General features: G+C 25.8%; 1 protein-coding gene across 2 annotated transcripts in view; it reads left to right on the forward strand.

Annotated features, from left to right (window-relative positions):
- The first annotated feature begins 8,756 nt into the window (after positions 1-8,756).
- Positions 8,757-21,379, forward strand: part of LOC126900432 (zwei Ig domain protein zig-8-like) — a 190,978-nt gene continuing 178,355 nt past the window's right edge. The window contains exon 1 of one of the 2 annotated variants that reach the window (XM_050676144.1): positions 8,757-8,854. The gene's annotated coding sequence lies outside the window, so the exon portion shown is untranslated. Of the gene's footprint in view, positions 8,855-20,873; positions 21,164-21,379 lie in introns of those variants that run through there. The other variant, XM_050676143.1, reaches the window with a different exon arrangement.

A 21,379-nucleotide genomic window follows, 5' to 3' on the forward strand; every position in this document is an offset into this window, starting at 1 on the left:
TTTTAAAAATTAGTAATACTATGACATGTTTTTCAATACCATTTAATTTTTTTTTTGTACCTACATGATTAGAAAGCTACCAATACTATTTCATATAAAACAGAGATAGGATTATTTAAATTTTTAACTGTATAAACTCTACTCATGATCCAGATCTTCAAATCCAAATATTAACAATTCGACCTTACAATAAAAACTCTAAATATATGGAAAAAATAATATTTTGTTAATAGTTAATATATTGATTGTCAGTTTTTTATTATAATAAAAAGTTTTAATAAGCAAACAAATATCGTCAAACTCTCGACGATGAAAAGTAGATCATCTGTAATTAGTTGATTATGTTTAGAAATTTGTGTACATAATTTTTATTGGAAATTCAATTGGTGATATTGATAATGGCCATCGAGAAGACAATTCAAAATAACAAATGGTTAATTAAATTGTTTATTCTAAAATTATTATAATGTTCATCTAAAAATGAAAAAAATCAATAAAAATTCTTTATAACCACATAAAAATAGAAAATTAGTTGAATCAGACTTATATCATGGATTTAATTTCAGGGGGTTTATATTATTATTTAACTTGTCTAATTTCTATCTCCTCAATTTTCAAAAAAATTATTTGTCTAATTGATAGAAAAGAATTATTGACCTATATCCGGGATGTGTGACTGCGTGAACTAGTTATTTGACTTATATTTTTTATTGCAAACTTTATTTTATACTAAGGAATCATATATAGTTGTAATTAGACTCAATTTATTTACATAATTTTGTCGTTAATTGGTAGAGAGGACAGCATGCTAAGCCAGTAAGGTTTCAATATAAAAATTTACATCATATTATATTTATAAATATGGCTTTAAACCTATCTTAAGTCTGTTACCATGAAACTTTGCGTTTATTTTAAATCACATGTCTTTTATTTTAATAAAAATTTATCATATAATAACAAATACGAATACACGATATTGATGTTATGATAATCGATTACAAAATAGTATTTATAATATAATTTCATCATATCAAGTGAATTATAATGTTGGATAATAAATTCATTGAAATGATCAATTCACGGGCGCATTAATGTCATGTTATTATATTGTACATATAATAATATAAAAGAAAATGGTTGGCAGTAGTATTACCGTTATTCTAGGGGTTTGTTTGTTTTAACCGGTTCTCTTTAAATGAACCTGTTGGAATGGAATGTGCGTATATTTTTGACACATTACGATATAATGTCTACTTTATTAAGAGACGTTCAAATTTCCTTCCTCGTGCTATATAATTTATATGACCAGTGTATGAAATATTTGATTTGTATTGCAAATTGGAACTTGAATTAATCTGATTGTAATTGATTTCATTCAAATAAAATAACGTAACCAAATTGTAAGCAAAACAGTTACATTGATAAGTGCGTTATATGTAATCGAAAATTTTGTTTTTGGGCATTACATTAATATAAAAATATCATATTTTAAAATTAATGAATGTACTTCATATAATGATAGTATCATCAATTCAATAGATGTTTTTGACAGACATTTAATGAAAATCAAGGGCGAGGAGAAGTTAAAATACAAAATAAATTTTTATACTTTTTTACTCAATACACGAAAGAAAGAAAAAAATACATAATGATGTTTTTCCCGAAGTATTTGGATGAAACCTACCTTACCTGCATATGTTTAGGTAAAACTTAATTGGCGTTTAGCCAACTTTTAAAGTAAAAATTCATCTTTGTTATTTGATAATTCAAATCAGTAGAAATGAAAGTTTGATAAATTTTCAATTAATAGAAATTTTCGTATGGTAATAACGATAATATGTACGCATAATAAGAGGTTACTTTACAACTTCGGGTGATTCAATTGCTGGGTTTCTCCTTGTGGTTTAATTCTTTTATCAATTTCTTTTAATGTTAATTTCTTTTGCAGCTATATTTTTTTCAGAAAATGTAAACGTTTTACATTTAATTCTAATTCATGAATTACGCTGAAAAATTTAAAAGAATTTTGTATAATATGGTATAGAAAATAAACATTAAGGAGGTGCATAGGGGCATGTGCCTCAGGCATTGGGGGTATTTCTGACACATGACTGTTCACAGGGGTGGATTTACGGAGGGGGCGGGCGGTCTCGAACACCAATATTTTTATATTGTTTAATATATATCGTAAGACTCTGATATGTTTTCTAAGTAAATTTTATTATTTAAAACTCCCCACAGATATATGTTGAAAATCTGCCACTTTGTTTAAAAGTAATAATTATTTTTTATAAAATGTACAATTTATGTATACTTTATGTAACATTCAGATGCCAAAAGTAATGAGAAATATATTTGTATTATAAGGAACATAAGGTGTTTTTATTTAATCAAGAAGGGGTTGCTTTTTCTTCTTTACGTAAAGCGTGAAATTCGTAAATACGTTTCAGATAATAAGATAGACAACATATTGTTAATATTAGCAGTGGTATCACCAAGATTTTTGATTGGGGGCTAAGGATCTTTATTTTTTTACTGATAATATGTTATAATTAGTGCCAAATCCATAAACTCTTTATAGTAATAATACATAATTTATATTTTTTATTAAAACAAGGTGGAGAATAATTTAAAAAAAAGTTTTAAATTACGCTGTTTTTGTACAAATATTAGTTTATACTTAAAATATTATTGGCAAATAATTAGATAATAATAACTTTGGTTAATTCAATCCTTTAACACTACTTTGGCTCTGAAAATGATGGACCCTAGGGTGAAAATGTTCACTTATGTGATGAGTTTGTTGAGTATATGTTAGAAGGAGAATACCTTTTTTGATAGATTAATCAAAACTTCATTTGTGATTAGATCATACCAAGGAGCTTTAACTTTCGGTAATTTTTTAATATTTGCTTCAATTTCTTCAGGACTGAACGGTTTACTAGAAGGACTACATAGATAGAGGAGATGAGATAAAGTCATTAACCATATTAATATGATTGGAGCGGGTTTAACGTTTCCAAGTAGTTTAAAAGTATTAAATAAATGTTGAGCAAAAATCATAACTTTCTTTTCATCTGATATAGCAATGATACCGTTATCATTTCGAAGAGACGGGGTAATTTCTTTGGTTTGGGTCAATCGTTTTGTAGCTCTCCATAATGATTTATCCTTAGTGTTGAGTGATCGAATGTAGTTTTGACACATGAAACAATAATTATTTTTTCCACCTCTTCATAATTTGAATTATAACTTTGACACTTACTTTTTGATTATTATTTAAATTATACTGTAATGTAAATAAATGAAATCTGATAAAACTATATATATAGGTATTCAGTAATTACGGATTTTCTATTACGGATTACGTAATTTCTATTGTTCTTATTGTTTGTAACAATTGACCTGTGTCCTTACTTACTGAACATTTTGTATACAGCATAGTTTTTTCATAATGATACCCCCATTTTTTTGTTACATAATTACATAATTACATATTCATAAATGTATAGATTAAAAATGATTTATTTGTATAAACTATTGTAAATATAAAGTTTATTGTAAAAAAAAAAAAAAAAAAAAATGATTCCTAAGAGTAGATTTTAGGAATAATTTTTAAAAATTAAAAAATAAAAATTTTGAGTAGTTGATAACCAGTTTTGCATTATGACTTTTTGTGATATTAGCATTTAAATATTTTGAAAAGAGAGGAATTTACAATGATTTATATTAATTTTATATTAAATTTTAATTTGTACAATTTTATGAAAAAACCGTTGTTTAAATTCAAATTAATACATTTCTAGAAAAATATTAAATATTAATAATTAAATAACAATAGCTTGATTATTTTACTGAAATAGTTCGTAAAATAATTAATTATAATTTTTTATATGTATATTTTATGTTTGTTTTTACTATTTTTTTTTTTCAAACATTATTGTCTCATTTATTCTGTGACAAGAAATGGAGTGAGAAAAAAACTGTATACTATACTTGTTTGTTTATGTAAACGAAAGCTAAAGATCTATGGCTTCGATTAAAACTTCTTTAAAAACTTTAGTCCTAAATCAGCCGGTAGTTCGCAAAGAAAGTTTGAAACAGATGCAATAAAATTCAGAGATCTTAACAATTTTATAAAGTTACGAGACACTTATTTAAAAACTTGTCATCGTGTATTTGAAATTATATTTGCCAATATTATAGATATATATTAATTTTGAGTAACACATATGAATGTACTATTTTTTAAGCCTTATTTTATACATTTTTTTTTCTAAGCCCTGTCTTTTAATTGATATAACTACAATATAGTACAAACATTTTTTCATTTAATTAAGTTTTTAATCTGTTTTTTGATAAGGTCATAATTTTTATTTGTTAGTTTTTTATAAGAACACACATAAGGTAACAGCATTTAGTAAAAACTGTAAAACGACAGATATCTTTAAAAAAGAATTTAAACTATTATTTTTTTTGGTTTTTTAAATTATAATACAAATAATTAATGGTTGAATAAATAAACAAATAGTTGTGAGTAATGTGTATATGCTACAAGAGATTTCTCTTTAAATTTCTTTTAACAATATTTTTTTTGAACATTTCAACTGATACCCTTTGAAATATTCTTGGATTTGTGAAATCGAATACTGTTTATTCGTAGGATGGCAAGAACTGTAAGTACATTATTTTTTTTTTTTTAGCATACAAATGAGGTGTAATACAACGGATTGTGTATTGTATTTCGTTTGTCACTACTGAAACCATTATCTTGCTCGCTTTATTCGATTACAATATGTCAATGCAAGCGTATTTATGTGAATGTTCTTGGCAAATCTCTGTAGCTCACGTGGTGTTGGCGTATGTTTCTTTTCGTCTCAGCGGAGCTAATTATTATTCCTCTTCAAGGTGGGCACTCGACAATTTTGTTTTCGCCGGCATCATAATATACTTGTAATATTCAATGTTAATATTCACCAGTTGAAGCTGTAAATGACGTGGATAATGCAACCCACGAAAAGGAAAAATCGATTTATTTATTTCTGTTTACTGCTGCGTTATACATTCTTATAAGTACCTTCATCGTTTAAAATTTGTACATAGGTTATTTATTATCACTGAGATAGAAAAAGTAAAGCTCAATGTCGTCAATCAAATAAATATTTTTGATATGATGTGTGATTCCAAATGACTTCCTTTGATTTTCAACTTCAAAGAAATGTTTTGAATGATTAGTTCAACTTATTCCGCGTGTCTCTGATTAAGTGAGACATAAAAGTGAATAAATAACGATTTTCTTTTGCAAATCGTTATTCAGTAGTGCTTTTGAAGTTATAATATGTAGCTTTTTATATCAGTTCCCATGTCGTTCGATTTTAATAAAATCATATCATTAAGGAACGTTAATTTATGCATATAGTGAGAATCTCTACAATTTAAATGTCGTTATGCAATTTTTCTTTCTCGAATCATGAGCAAGAAACTATTTTTTTTATAAAAACGACATATAAGTTTTAATTTTTGGCGATCACGTTAAAAACCCAATATTTTTTTGTACGCTTAATGGTGTTTTTATCCAGTTAAAACGCTTGCAAATTGTACATACATACTATATGGGTTCGTTAAATACTAAAATTATAATACTTCTAACTTTCAGATTGATATTAAATTTTGACATGGATATTATATGGAATCTTATTAGAAGTTGGAAGATGTGTTTAAATAATGTACAAGGATTGTAAATATTGTTATATTGTACATGAAACTTAAATTGAAATTTTGTTCGATGATTATCTGTAGTATGGTTTTATAAGCAAACAAAATTTGTATTAAACCATTAATAACAATATTTTGCCGTTAAACCATGTTTCGTTAAATACTATATGACGATTCGTAGTTGAGTGAATGTAAACGTTTTTTTTACAGAAAATTTACTAACAAAGAAAATGTTAAGTTCTTTAAGTTTTATTTAAAAAATGGATTCAAAAAATAAATTAATTGTTTTCAATTAATTAAACTGAATTATTCGTCAATATTAAATGTAATTTAAAATATTGTTAATTGTGTTTTATGCCAGACTTGAGAATAATAATAATAATACAAAAACTTGGACCCCATTAATATCTAAATATGTATCACTAGAGGCTAAAATAATTATAATTGTGATTTTAATTGTAGAAACCATTAAGAAATAAATATTGTTGGCTGTATATTAGAATAGGATTGTAAAAGCGAAAAAACTGTCGACTGAAGTATTACTAAAAACGTTATATCGACTTTACGTTTAGCCAAAAGCAACTTAGTTTATAAAAAATACTTAACATTTATTTTTCACTATCTTTGCGACTTTTTAAAACACCTTTTAATTTAAATGTCTTGGATTAATTGTAAAACTTTTTAAACGTTTGTTTCATTACTCATTAGCTAGATAGGAATTAAATTTAAAGTTGGTTAATTTTTCGAAATAGAATTCTATAAACACATCCTAACAAACGCATGTCCCGAATTCAGTTATAATTCTATATCTTTCTTTTTTTATTTCTTTTTTCTCGACCGGCATTATTATGGGCCGCCCTGGAACTGCCGTGAGGCATTACTTCAGGGCGGTATAATTCTATATCTAACAATCTTTGAAACTATAAAACAGTGGTTTTTAATCAATTTGAAATCTCCTAATTACTAGTCATACGAATTCAGAACAAAATTTAGATAAATTAAGTTAATAGTAAATTATGTATATGCAGTAGTGAAGCAACTTAAAATTACATTTGTATTGTATAAACTGTAGCTTAACTTAATTCTTTATTACTTATTGATTTTGTTAGTATTTTTCATTTGTTAAAAATAAGTGGATCAAAGGATTTATATAAAATTTTACGTAAAAAATGAAATAAAGTGTGTGAAATGTTAACAAAGACCAATGGTAAGCGTGCCATTAGTAAAACAAGGGTTTACGAATGGTATAAGCGCTTCCAAAATAGCCGTGAAGACTTTGAAGATGATGAACGTCCCAGTAGATCAACAACCGATGAAAACGTGGAAAAAATGAAACAATGTTTATGAAAGATCGCTGAATCACAATCATAGAAGTCGCTGATGATGTTGGAACATTGCCATGTAATAATTTCGAATGTTGTGGTATGAAAAGTGTAACAGCAATATTTGTTCCAAAATGTTTGAATTTTGAACAAAAACAGCGGCGAATCTAAGTTGCTTAGAAGTCATTTAATGAAGTCAACGACGATGCAGAATTATTGAAACTTAAAAAATATTAAATAGCTAATAATTTGAGAATAATATGTAAATTAAAAAAAAATTTTTTTTTTTAAATTATTTTTATCTGCGTGTTATAGTAAAAAAATTACTCTGTATATTAAACGTTAAAACGAGTTATAATTTTCATTATAAGACATCACCAACACTACCAAAATTTTGAATTATGTTATAAATGTAATATCAACTGTAATTGTTTCAACAGAATTAATTTGATGATTAATTAAGCGATTAAAGAGTTTATTATGATTTATTCATAAATTTAATCTAATTATAACAATCGATTTAAATTGTAATAATAAATTGTATCGTGTTAAATAATTCATTTATGCCATATTAACTATCCAGTTAGACTTATTATTATTGAGTATGTCTTTTTTAACAGTTAGATATCGCTATGGTCGCAGATGTATATATAGTTATTTTGTTATTTTACTTGTACGGTAATATACGGTATTTAATTTTTTCTGGTACGGTTTTACTGCAATTTTAATTTTGGCAACGCGGTCCCTACTCTTAATTAAGTACGTACTTTTTCCTTACGTTCATAGTTGAGTAGTGTATAAAATGTATACTGTAAATTGTATGGTGTCAATTAATTACACCCCACTTTTTACGTGTTTGTAAAGATGCAAATCAATTTTTATCGTGAAAATTCTTTTAATATAATAAGTATAGTAAAATGGGTTAATTTGGGGTAGTTAAATTATGTATTATCATTTTAGTCTTATCAATCTACAATACTAGTAAAATGTTTACAAGTATTTTTAAGATACACAAATATTAAGTGATAAAATCTATAAATATTTTAATTTACTAAGTTTAACCGCAGACCAATGTTGGCTCATTTGATGGCATTTTTACCAACAAATATTGATATTGTTACTATTAGATATTACATATAATCCTATTTTGGTCTTATATTATTTTGTACAAAACGCTGTTTTACTCTGGTTTTGTTTTAACTAATAAAGTAATAACTAGTAATAAATATTACTTGTCTATGTAGATGGTATTAAACGGGAAGATTGTTCGATTCACTGCATTTAGATGACCTAGATAATTGATGTTAAAACACATAGCTTGTTTTTCACGAAAACAGTTTTCATATTGCCTTGCTTATTACATTTTACGTATCAATTCGATAATAGAATGCAGGACACACTCGTTGATAATTTAATTAACAATTCGTAATGATTGTTATTATTGATATTAGTTAAAGTTTGAATAGGTAAGGTAATATATATAAAGTATATTAATATGATTGATTAACATAAACACATTTGTATATAATGGACAATTCCTAATATACAAAAAATATATAAATTTTTTTATATTCACAAATAAAAATTACTTAATCTAATTAATTGAATGTTTCATATGATTTTTTTAGCTTCGATATGAACATAGGAAACATTCATATATTGTTTATTATGATTATTTTTATAATATAGTAGTGTAAAATGAATTAAAATTAAAGTTTGTTACAGATGTGCTGACACAAGAGTCTATCTCATATAAAATAATGATTAGAATTTATTGAACTTTGAAACTCGTTTCTACGTAAATGCATTAAACATCAGTAAGTATATAGAATTTATGATGTTATGCTTATGACATACGTCGAACACACTAAACTATAATTTCTCTACTTCGATTTCAACAATCCATGTAACAGCTGTAAATTACCGTTTGTTTTGGTAAAATAATTTTATCATTAAAACAAAATCATTACAGAATCTAGTTATTAGTTAGAATCTTACAAATAACAGAACAAGGCTAATTAAATAATTAAATACCGTATGCATTAGGAATTAATAATATATATATATAATATGTAATCTATGAAATTATGTTATGATTAAAATAAAAAATAAAATTAAAGTTTGAATCACGATTAGTGAGTAGAGTTCATATTAAATTATTAACTTAAATTTATGTTTAAGTGATTAGTTTATCATTGAACATGTAATTGTATGAATTATAAAATTAATTACTTATTTTATATTTTTACGATGTACATGAAAATGTTTTAAATTACTTGTCTGGTATAATTGTAATTCTAAGTAAAAAAATGCTTTAATGATAAAAATTTAATATTATCATCTTATAATGGGCTCAGAGTAAACTTTCTACTTATTTTAAATAATGCTTATGTTCTAATTAATTTCTCATATTGTTCTAGATGAATAAATGAACTTCCTTTAATTTATTTTATAAAAATATAAAGATAAGAGCTTATACCTAATTATGAATATTTTAAAGTGAATAAAGATATCTTAGTTACCGTAACATTAAAAAAAAAAAAAGTACAATATGAGGATGGATTGAATTATTTAATTCTAATGTTGGCGTCTGTATTTGATAAACTGTTTTTTATAGTAAATAGCAAAATTAATATACTTTGACTATTTTTAGACGTTAACTAGATCAAACTGTGAGTAAAAATCAAAGACTATTAATATAAATGATAAAATTTAAAGAATAATAATTAATAATCTAATTAATAGTTTGGTAAATTAATGAAATTTTGTATAAAACTCTTATTTTTTGTACAGTAAAAAATAATTGGATAATTACATTTATAATATCTAATTTAATTTCTTTAGTGTAAATGATTATTTTATCAGTGTCCAACATTTTTCATAGGTTTAAATTAAAAAAAAGGTTAAACTATAGATATTGATGCTAAGTTATTAAAAAAGATAAATAAGTTAATTAATTATGCTAGTTTTTAAATGTAGGCTAACATACTTTTATGTTAAAAAAATAATATCACTATGAAAATGATAAAATAGTGCTTGGATTGATCATGACTTCCTATTAACAAAGTTCATATTCAATGCTAAAAACTCTCAGAAAATATTTCAGTACCTATTTTAATGGAATAATTATATTTTGTTTGCATCATATCACAAGTAAAATGACGTCTATAAATACACTTTTTGCTGATTATGCATGCCATTTGATAGCAAGACTTAATAATTATATTTTACATAATTAATGAATAATTAATGCATTAAATTCATTATTATGTTCATTTAAAAACAACATATGATGCATATAAATATATTATGCAAAATTATCCAATTGATTCTGGGACGGTGGAATTTGGGCAGTATGTTCAAGAGGGCCCCCTTAATTACATGATTGTAAATACTTTACTTTTTTAATAGTACGAATATTTAATCATGTTTTACTGTTTAATATATTTTATGGTACATACTAAAAAACCTTGTAATTTTTAATTTTCAAAGTTGTATTAAATATTGTATTTTTATGTATTTTGTAAGAGTTTAAGTTGGATAACTCGGTGCACATTTTACTAATAAAATCAAGTTATAAATGCATTTATTTTCCTAATTTTTCACAAAATTTAATTTAATTTAATTTAATTTTTTTATAAATATATCTCACAAAAAGGTCTATTCAATTGTAGTAACTCAAAAAGAAAAAATAATAATAATAATAATAGTTTATTCATTAGAATAAAACGGGCCGAGGCCCAATAGTACAGATAATTATGGTACAAATACAAAAGACTATTACAGAGAATATTACATGCAATAAAATATATCTTATATGTATAAATAGGTCACAAAAATCTAAAAGGAAAAATAGTATTAACATTTAAAATTGATAGGCAAATCCAGCATTACATATACTCATTGTTAGTGTGAGCGTTTAATATCTCTCTTAACGAAGAGAAGAAAAAGTCTACCCTCGTCGAAAGTTTATTGCATAGAGCCATAGCCCTAGGAATCGGTGAGTTTTTTAAATAGTTTGTGCTATATACAGGAATGTAGAACAGTGATGTGGAACGGTTATTGTAGGCTGGAATAGTAAAAGGGATGCAATTTAAAAGATCAGAGTCATCAGTGATACCATTAATTAACTTATAAATAAAAGATATATCAGCTAATTCACGTCTAGAGGATAAGGCTGGAATGTTAAGAAAAGACCTGATTTGTGTGTAATCATGATTATCAATGATCAAATTGAATTTAAAGGCCACGAAATTTAAAAACCTATTTTGTACGCGTTCAATGGAATCAATATCAGTTTTGGTGTATGGATTCCAAATAGGAGCTCCGTATTCGAGAATAGATCTGACCAACGCACAATACAGGAGTTTGAATGATTCTAAAATTTTCAACGATTTTTTCACAATATGCTCAATATGATCACGAAAATTTAAATTAGTGGTTAAAATTACTCCTAAGTCTGTAATTGAAGAGACTGATCTAAGTTGGACATTATTTATAGAGTATTCATAAATTATATGCTCATGGGATCTGTAAAAACACATTGAGTAACACTTCTCAGTATTGAGGCACATGCCCCACTTATGACACCATATAGATAAGATATTTAATTCTTCTTGGAGAACTAGACAATCCTCCAACGAGGAAATGCGAGTAAATATTTTTAAATCGTCTGCAAAGAATAGGATATGGCATTTCTTAAGAACAAGTGACAGTCCGTTTATAAATAAATTAAATAGTATGGGCGATAAATGACCACCCTGTGGAGTTCCAGATGGAACCAGGACCGTATTTAAATAGAAACCGTGTACTTGGGTGAACTGGGACCTATTTGTGAGGTAAGATTTAAACCAAGATATTAATGGATGACTAAATCCTAATTTACCCAATATAATTATCAACAATTCGTGATCGACGCGGTCGAAGGCTTTCGAAAAGTCGGTATAAATCACATCCACTTGACAACCATCCTTAAAAGCGTTGAGTATGAAATTTTGCAGTGTTAAGTTACAAGTTAAGATGGACTTCCCCGGTCTAAAATCATGCTGGCTATTATCTAAAATGCTATTGATTGGTTTGATTATTTGAGCTAGAACCAATTTTTCTAACAACTTACCAATTTGTACTAAACCAGAGATAGGACGGTAATTTTTGACATTTGATTTATCACCTTTTTTGAAGACTGGGGTGATGGAGCTTATTTTCCAAATAGATGGAAATATCCCTTCCTCTAATGATTTGTTATATAATATAAATATTGGATAGGCTATAGAATTAGCTAATTTTGCCAAAAAGTAACCAGAAACACCATCAGGGCCGGGAGACCTGGATTTTAAAAGTGTCAGTAGACCATCAGATACCTCATTAAGAGATATACTACATTTAATAGGGATGATATGATCGAATTAAATTTAATATTTACAATTTTAGGAATTCCATTGAAGTATTGGATTTTTATATTCTTATCCCCTACCTCGAGTCTGTTCTTGAATTCCATGTAAACTTCCTTTATGTGCTGGCGTTCAACCAGAGTGCAGTCTTTGACGATTGAGATATTATGTAAAGTGGTTGGAGATTCACGTTTTACTTTCGTAAATGACATTAAAACTCTATCAACATCACAAGAACTCTGTAAAATCAACTTAATNTATCAACATCACAAGAACTCCGTAAAATCAACTTAATTGGTCTTTGACTTGATGATGATGGGTGACCCAATCTTGAAATGTTATTTATTACATCCGAATTGATAGATAGTAGGGTAAAGAGCTCGTTAATATTATTGTTGTCGTGTAATATACGATCTTTAGTAACCGTTTCAAGAGATTCCTTAATACCATGTATGATAATATTAAGAGAGCGCTTTTGGACGTCAAAAACCTCATTCCTGACAACCAAGGAAAAGTCCTTAGAGTTAGTATCCAAAACTGATTTTTGGGTCTCCAATGCTTTAACCCTGACTTCGAGACTCTGAGCTTTATTTGACACTCAGCTAGAGCCGAGTCTAATTTATCTAAATGCGTTGATAAATTGTCAATACGAGAATTAATTAACTTAAAGCTATTGTCTTGATTAGAATTTTTTCACAAAATTTAATTAAATTTTTTTATAAATATATATCTCACAAAAAGGTCTATTCAATTGTAGTAACTCAAAAAGAAAAAATGATATGAATAAAATTAAAGGTTGGTGTTTATGTTTTTGAGCTACTATTGTTGTATTAGTAATATAATTATTAGTGATAAGGGTACGAGGGTTTGTAAGAAAAATAGAAGATGATAGAAAAATAAAGTGATCTTTATTTTATTAATATGAGATTTATTTTGATTAATTATCAATTCTTTAATATCAATAATGTCACGAGTTTTGACGGTTATCGATGATAGGTGGGATTGTGTCACCTCGTGTGTCTACCTAGAGTAGTATATATATGAACCTCCAATTTAACTAGTGAAATAGACACGTATCAAAGATACAACTCTGCCAAATAACTCTGTACAAACATTATTGATTTATTTAATTTACTTGGTATATTTCTTATTATTTATGATCACTTGATTTTCCTTTATACCTACTTAATCTACGTACTCTTAAATTTAATTCTAAACCTTATATATTTTTTAGTGAATTCATTAGTTTTCTCCCTTGATATTTTCAATGACATTTTGAAATAAATAGATGTTGTTTTCTTGTATAATTATAATGGACACACGGTGGATCACTTCTCGCATACATTTCGGTATGAAAATAGAGTGTAGAATGGTTGATCGCAATTTAATGTATTGAGTACCTTCTGACCACCATCAAAGTGACATCTGAGTCAGAATGCTCATTCTTTTGGACTTTTTATATTAATTTTGATAGTATTTTCAAAGGCAAGAAGTGATCACCGACGCTACCATTATTTCTTTATTAATTGTAATTTATTACATTTTCATGAATAATGATCTACATTTCATAATGTTCTACCGTTTGTCCTATAAAATCTTACACATTATTTATTACCCTATGTCTAACACATTACTATTACATATTGTTTATTATTTCCTGTTTCTTTTATATAGTTATGTTTTTTATACAATATTATATTGATATATTTTAAACATTTAAAAAGTATATATATATATATTTAGCTTATTGTTATATTGGTATATATGTCATGTATGTGATTTATGAATTAAATTCTTAAATTGTACATAGAAACAATAATAATATACTATGTATATCATAACACAATATAAAGAGGAATCACGATTTATAAATTATGATTCCCACTTATGCATTACAGTGCATTTAAACATATAAGGTAGTATTTAAATTATTCATTTAGTATTTTACTATATATTTAGGAAGTGTATAAAAACATTTAATCACGTGTAAAGACAGGATAAAATGTGTTGAGTAAAATTATTGCAACTTTTACGTTAGAATAAAGTACAACGGAGTTGTATAGACTATCAATTCTACATTAAATAACGACGAAAGAAATTTTTATTAATATAATTACAAAAATTACAATTTCTAGAGTTTTCTGAATTGAAAATTAACCAAAAAGTATTAATCTAGATATAATTTAGTTATTTTTAAAATGTCGAAAATTTGTCTTTGAAGTATAAATCATCTTTACAGAAATTCAAATTTATTGTAACTAATAACTTTTTACTAATATACAATTTTTACATTGATTACATGATTTTTTTAATAAAGCTTTATGTTACAGAAAGGGTAATTTGAATGGATATTATTATGCGAATATTTATCACTAATTTTTGCACACACTAATGTGTTTTATTAAATAGCTGTAAAAGACGCTAGGGTGTATTTGTCTTGTTTAGACTACAGAGCACAACTACGAGCTACATAACTATATATGTGTATACATAGTAATTAAATCATCATTGACCTCTGTATTTCTCTTAAAATATTTCAGTCCATTTTCTTTTAGATTAGTTAAGAAATATTTATTTATTGATTTATGTGCGGATGAATATTTTTTAGTCCTTACCTATATCCCTTATAAGGATACCAACTTGATATTTTTAAATGGTAACATTTAACATTTTTAATAGATTAAATGGAATAAAATTATTAAATTAAAAAAAAATGACTGGTCGATAACAAATATTTCAGAAGTAATTAATAATTTTAAATGTAGACAGTAGTCGAGGTACGGGTTATGTTATTTTTATCATGACACATTACTTTACTGCCCTTCTTCTCCCACCTAAATACGAAAATGTTCATGACTTCTTAGATATCGTTTCCAAAATTGCTATTCACTAGTAATTTTTTTAGTTAAATAATTATCTGTCATTTTATCTAGTAAAATATGTAGGTTGCTATAAAAAAAATAAATAAAGTTGGTACCATAATAAGGGATAGATCTAAAAAGTATTTAACCATTTGTAAATCGAGAACTGAGTATTACATAATAAAGCAAAAAAAAAAAAAAAATGCTGAAAATGTTTANAGAACTGAGTATTACAAAAAAAAAAAAAAAAAAAAAAAAAATGCTGAAAATGTTTAGGAGAAATCTAGTGGTCAACAATCGCTCTGTATAAATGTGTTTGTTAGATCTTTATTCCCTTTTTATGTGTACTTGGAAAAACGTGTGGTGTACAATGTGAAATATAATTTGTAAAGGCGTGAAATAACCGTGTGTATGTGTTCCAATACTACATTACGACTTTAAAAGGATTTCCTGTCTGTGTGGTTTAGGTTTGATTTAGGGTACATGCGGGAATTTGACATTAAATTACTGATCGTATGGAAACAAATAATTCAGTTTCTATTCTAGAAAAATCACAATGTTATTACTGGTCATTGTAAAAGATTTTAATCTTATTGAAAAATGTGAACATTTTTATATTAAAGTTTTTATTAAGCCAGTTGTTAATATCTATTTAGTTTTGACGACATATTTTTTCATAATTTAATGTACTTAAATAATGCAATGCATTTACTTGTAATGTATGTAAATACGTACGTAAACTTCTCTAAATATATTGTAAGCCTTGAGTATAGATTAATGAAGTTTAACAATAGTTTTCTAATTTGTTGTTATTATATTGTAATCCAAGTATTAAGTTACAAAGTTTCAAGCATATTCGTAACTTTTATAGATGCCGAGATTATGTATTACAGTTATTTGTAGTAAAAAAAATGTTTTAGAGTTATTGGTTAAAAAACAAACTTGTAGTTATTAGGTAATAAGAGAAAAAATATTACAACAAAAATAAATAACTATTAAAAATTGGAAAAAAATTACTTTAAGTATTAAAATACAATTTGATAACTTAACACCGCAAAAATCATTAACTTATATACTTCCGCGTCCTAGTTTTATAATTTGTCAATTACTATATCATTCCTCGACAAGTTATTTTTGGATGTCAACTTTATTACGTGATTATTTAGTTATATCCTGGTAAAGTAATAAGAAATAATGACTATACAGTTTTTAAAGTATAAAAGAGTACAAATTAGTCTTAGAAAATGTTATTACATTATGTTAGACTTTCTCGTTAAAAATAATAAAATTTCGTTATGTCAATGTGTCATGGCAAATTTATTTAAAGAATCTTCAAGAAAAAAACATCAATGTGGAAGTGTTTCAAATAAGTATTTTTAATAACGTAAAACTAAGTGTCAAGGTAATAACACGGTTGAGGAGATCTTAGAAAATTTTACAGTGATTATCCTCTATCATCAATATGATGTTTATCATATATAATGATTTTAAAATGAAACTTTTTTAATATAATAAAATATTTTCAATCTTTTAAAAAATCAATAATTTTTATCTTTGAGAGCTACTGATTTAAATAGAATTTTTTTAATCGAATATAACAAAATATGAATTTCAACTATAAAATGACTCATATTGGTTGTTATTATCTTATGTAATAAATTAATATGTGCGAATTTTTGGAGGCTTAGCTCCGCGCAACTATTTATGTTTATAATTAAGTGGTGCAGCTCAATCTTAAGGAGTCCCAAAGTAGTGTCTAAAGCCCGTTCGTCTTGAAAAATACTCTTTATAAATTTTGATGATTTCTTCAATACAAAATTTTAAATTTAAAATTATTAAAAAAAAACCCTTATGATAGTGATTTTAAACAGTATCATAAGAAACGCTTCGATGCAAACCTCTCGATAGTATTTAATTGTTGAATTATTTTAAAAACAACATCAACTTCTATTTCTTTATTTCTGATTTTAAGTTTATGATTTATAAGCAAAATAAATGAATAAATACAAACTATAAAAAAGAAATTTAGTATGACAATTATATTCAATATTTTTTAATGTAATTTTTTCGGAGAATTTATAAAAAATTAGAAAGTAGTTATTACTTTTATGCCAAACGTGTATAAAAATTGAAGGGATCCACAAAGAACTTTTGAAATAATAATTTATTGTTAATTATAAATAAATGGTCTGCAAAAAATTTTTATCAGAGTCAAAAATATACTTTTATTATTCATTTTTTCGTGCTAATTTCAAATCAGCAATTATGTTTTCCATCATCAATATTTTTTGATATTATTACTAATTAGTTAAAGACTAAAGGATATAACTATAACGGAAATTTTTTAATATTTTTTAAAGTTTTGAATATTTTAATTGTATCATCTATTTAAACATCAAGAGTTACATAGAATTTATTAATATTTCTTTTGAAATGATTTATTACGGTAAAAAATAATTGACAACACAAAATAATTATTTTTAAATTATTACAGATTTTGATTTTTAATATTTTAAAAATAATCAGTGCAAAATATCATTTTTAACCTATTTTTTTGGTTTTTTAAAGTTGATTTTTTGAAAGTTTATTATAAAAAAAAATTGAATTTGTAACCATAACTTTTGACTCCACTTTAAGTTTAAAATTTACATTATTAAATAGAAAATTTTATGAGAATAAAAAAATAGTATTGCTAAGATTAACATACAGTCAGGAAATCGTATAATTACTATTTATCAGAAAAGCTCAATATTTTTTTTACATTTTTGTTGTAATAGATATCTTAAATAAAAATAATAGTAATCATTTCTAAGTAATTTTTGGTGTTTAAAAATATTTTACAATTGAAATATTCAGAACATAATTAAAGATTTACTTTAATTAAAATGGTGTTAAAAAATTCTACTCAATTGAGTGTATTATAAAATTTGATTTATATTGTAAAATTTTTTTGTTATATTCAGGAGAAAATAAAAATCCTTTTTTTTAGATTTATGATTTATACAGCAACATGTTACCAAAAAATTTGGAATATTATAGAATGTTAGTAAAACACAAATAAAGTTAAAAAATTAATATATTACTAAGTACAATTATTTAATTTTGTAGTTGAAACCTATTATCATATCAAATCTAATTCAACAATAAATATTTTAAAAACATTAAAAATGAATGATTTGAATTGTCTATATGGAGAATGTGAACTAAGTAAATTTTTCATTGATAAAGTGGACATTTTTTGAATTNAGTAAATTTTTCATTGATAAAGTGGACATTTTTTGAATTTTAGAGTGTAATATCTTTAATTAGATAATAGTTGTGTTCATTTGATGTATCGTTAAAAAAAGTTGGTCTAGTGAGAGCTGAGAAAATAGTCAGAAATTTTTTTTCCCCATAATAAAGTATATTACATTAGCTTTGATATAAGATATATATAATTATGTCAGAGTTTCCGGAACACTTTAAAAAATTAAGTTGAAAAAGTTCTACTTTTCAAAACAAAAAAATGCATATACACATTTTTTTGTTTTGTATCCCTCCTGTGTAAAGGGAAATGGTCCGATTTTTAAAAAAAGTATGTCGCATAAAAGAATTATATTAATAGTACATATATTAAAAAAAAAATATACTAATCCGTACATTTTTTAAAAAGTTATAGCTTTATAAAGTTAAAATATAAAAATAATTGTTTTTACAAAAATCATATTTTTATTATTAACTTTGATGTCTGTTTTCAACGTGAAGACAAAATAAAGTTTTAAAGATTTCTCCCATTTACGGGGAACGAGGGAAATTTTTCCATTTTTGAGGGTTATGTCTTCGACTAGATGCGTTTTGTGATCTTTATTCGTTGAAAGAAATCGGTTAGGTGAGAGCTGAAAAAAAGTGGTAACAGACACAAAAAAAAAATACATCATAGTAAAATTAATACCTTCTCAGTTTTGCATAGAAATAAAAAATTTTGTGGTGCTTCAAAGTATACTTTGCAACTTTCCTGCTAGTTTCGCCATCGTGGATGATTAGCTATGGAGCAGAGGAGCACAATTAGTCTAACTCAAAACTGAGTTAGAATAGTTCTAAAACTTAGTGGCTCTCATATTGTTCTTTCAATATTTTACGGGAATTGAGAGAAGGTTTGCCTAAACAGTGCCCAAGCCTCCTAATTTTTCATACTTATTTATTTATAATACATACAAATACAATTATAAATATGGCGCCTAAACCCAGTAAATTATTTTCCAAACCCTTTTTGTTTATAATTATTGAAGTTCTGGTTGGCTTATACATGATTACTATCATACAATAAAATATGACAACCGTTTCTAATTCTAAATTGTTTTCTTTATTTGTTATAATTATTACTTATATTATTTTTAATGTATATTGTTGATATTATTTTTTATTTTATTTTTCGTGCTAATGCAGTGATGTTAATTTAAGCCATAGAATGTAGTGTTTAGCAATTATAATACATATATTTATTAAAAGCTTTTAAATGAAAAAAACCTATAAAAATCGTGAAAATAATAAAGGTAAGTGGATTTATACCTTACTAGCTCGGTTTTAAATAATATCAAGGCCATTACTGTTGTAGCTAGTGATGTAAAATTACTATAATAAACTTTTTTGAGAATATTTTTTTAAACATATTTTATTATAATTTATATTGCCTCAAAATGAAGGAGTTGGCCTGACCTATAGGGTAGAAACGTATGTTACGGCGCACGGGGTCCCGATTTCGATCCCTAAGATGCCAACGAGATTTTTCTTGTGATTTTTTCATTGATAGTGTCTGGTCTCTGGTGCAAACCGACTATAATATCCGCACTGTTTATCATTCGCCTAGCAAGAACCATTTTGGTTGGTTAATAAATGTAAAAGAGGGCCACCACCCTTCGTTGCATTTTAAGTTTGGGTAATAGAAGGATTGAGTTTACAAACACTTTAGAGTTACATTCAGAAGTAACCAAATTTATACTTGACAACCAAATTGAGCTTAATTTTTGGAAAAAAATAAAGAAGTCTTAGTAAGTTATTCCATTTTTTAACGTTTTTCTTCTTTTTAATGCGTTTGAGGAGCATAGAATTGTATAATTGGTTAATTTTTATTCGGATTATCTCAAGCTAAAAAAATTAATTTGCATGTGATCAATTTTGTACTTTTTGGCCAATTCTGGACCTCGCATTGATGTAAAATATAATAAAACAAGTTAAAAAGAATATTCTCTTCTTTTGAAAATATTCTCAAAACACATTTCCGAGATTATTTTCAAAAAATATTATTACGTTAATTTTATTTCACCGCGTATATCATCATTATCATACTGTTATTATTATTATTAAAATTCATTGAGTATTTTTGTTTGTAATAATTTGTATTGAACTCACAATGAACTCAAATAGCTTGTCAAGTAAAATAGAAATAAACACGTTTTATGCATACATAGTATTAGCCCTGCAATTGATATTTTAATAGTGAGGTTTTTTTTAACAGGACCTGTTTATGTAGTGGCTAACAATCTACCACAAGGCTGCGCTGATTGTATTCGGTCTGCTCTAGGGATGGACGGGTAAAGCTCGGCAACCGTTACCGTCAGCACAGGAATTCCATCCATTGTCGCCGTTGATCGCGCGTATCGGCCGTTTGTCTCCGCTGCTACCGTTTTGCCGCATGTGATCGTACTACGTTTAAGAAGTTTTAATTAAATATCCGGTTTTTGTTTGTTTTGCCTTGGAACAGTTTTGTTCATCGAGTTTTCTTTGTGCGTTTGACTTCAAAAAGTACGTGATTAGATACGTTTGTTTTAGTGTATATATATGTATGTGTGTGTGTGTGCAAAAAATAAGGGAGTTTATTTGAAAATATCTGTCAAAGGTCAGTAATTGTATACAATTATTATATAACTATATAAATTTAGCTGATTAGATAATTTTTGATACGTACGTAGTATATTAAATATTACAATATTAAAAGTACTTAGGTACTGTAACAGTATCTAAGTTCTAAATTAGATAGTTTATATCAATCAAAGTCAATCAGTTTATCAAATATTTCCAGATGAAGTTAACTTCATCTTGAAAGATGAAATAG

This window comes from Daktulosphaira vitifoliae, unplaced genomic scaffold (genome assembly GCF_025091365.1).
Source record: "Daktulosphaira vitifoliae isolate Bord-2020 unplaced genomic scaffold, ASM2509136v1 Scaffold_3, whole genome shotgun sequence".
NCBI classification, from domain to species: domain Eukaryota; kingdom Metazoa; phylum Arthropoda; class Insecta; order Hemiptera; family Phylloxeridae; genus Daktulosphaira; species Daktulosphaira vitifoliae.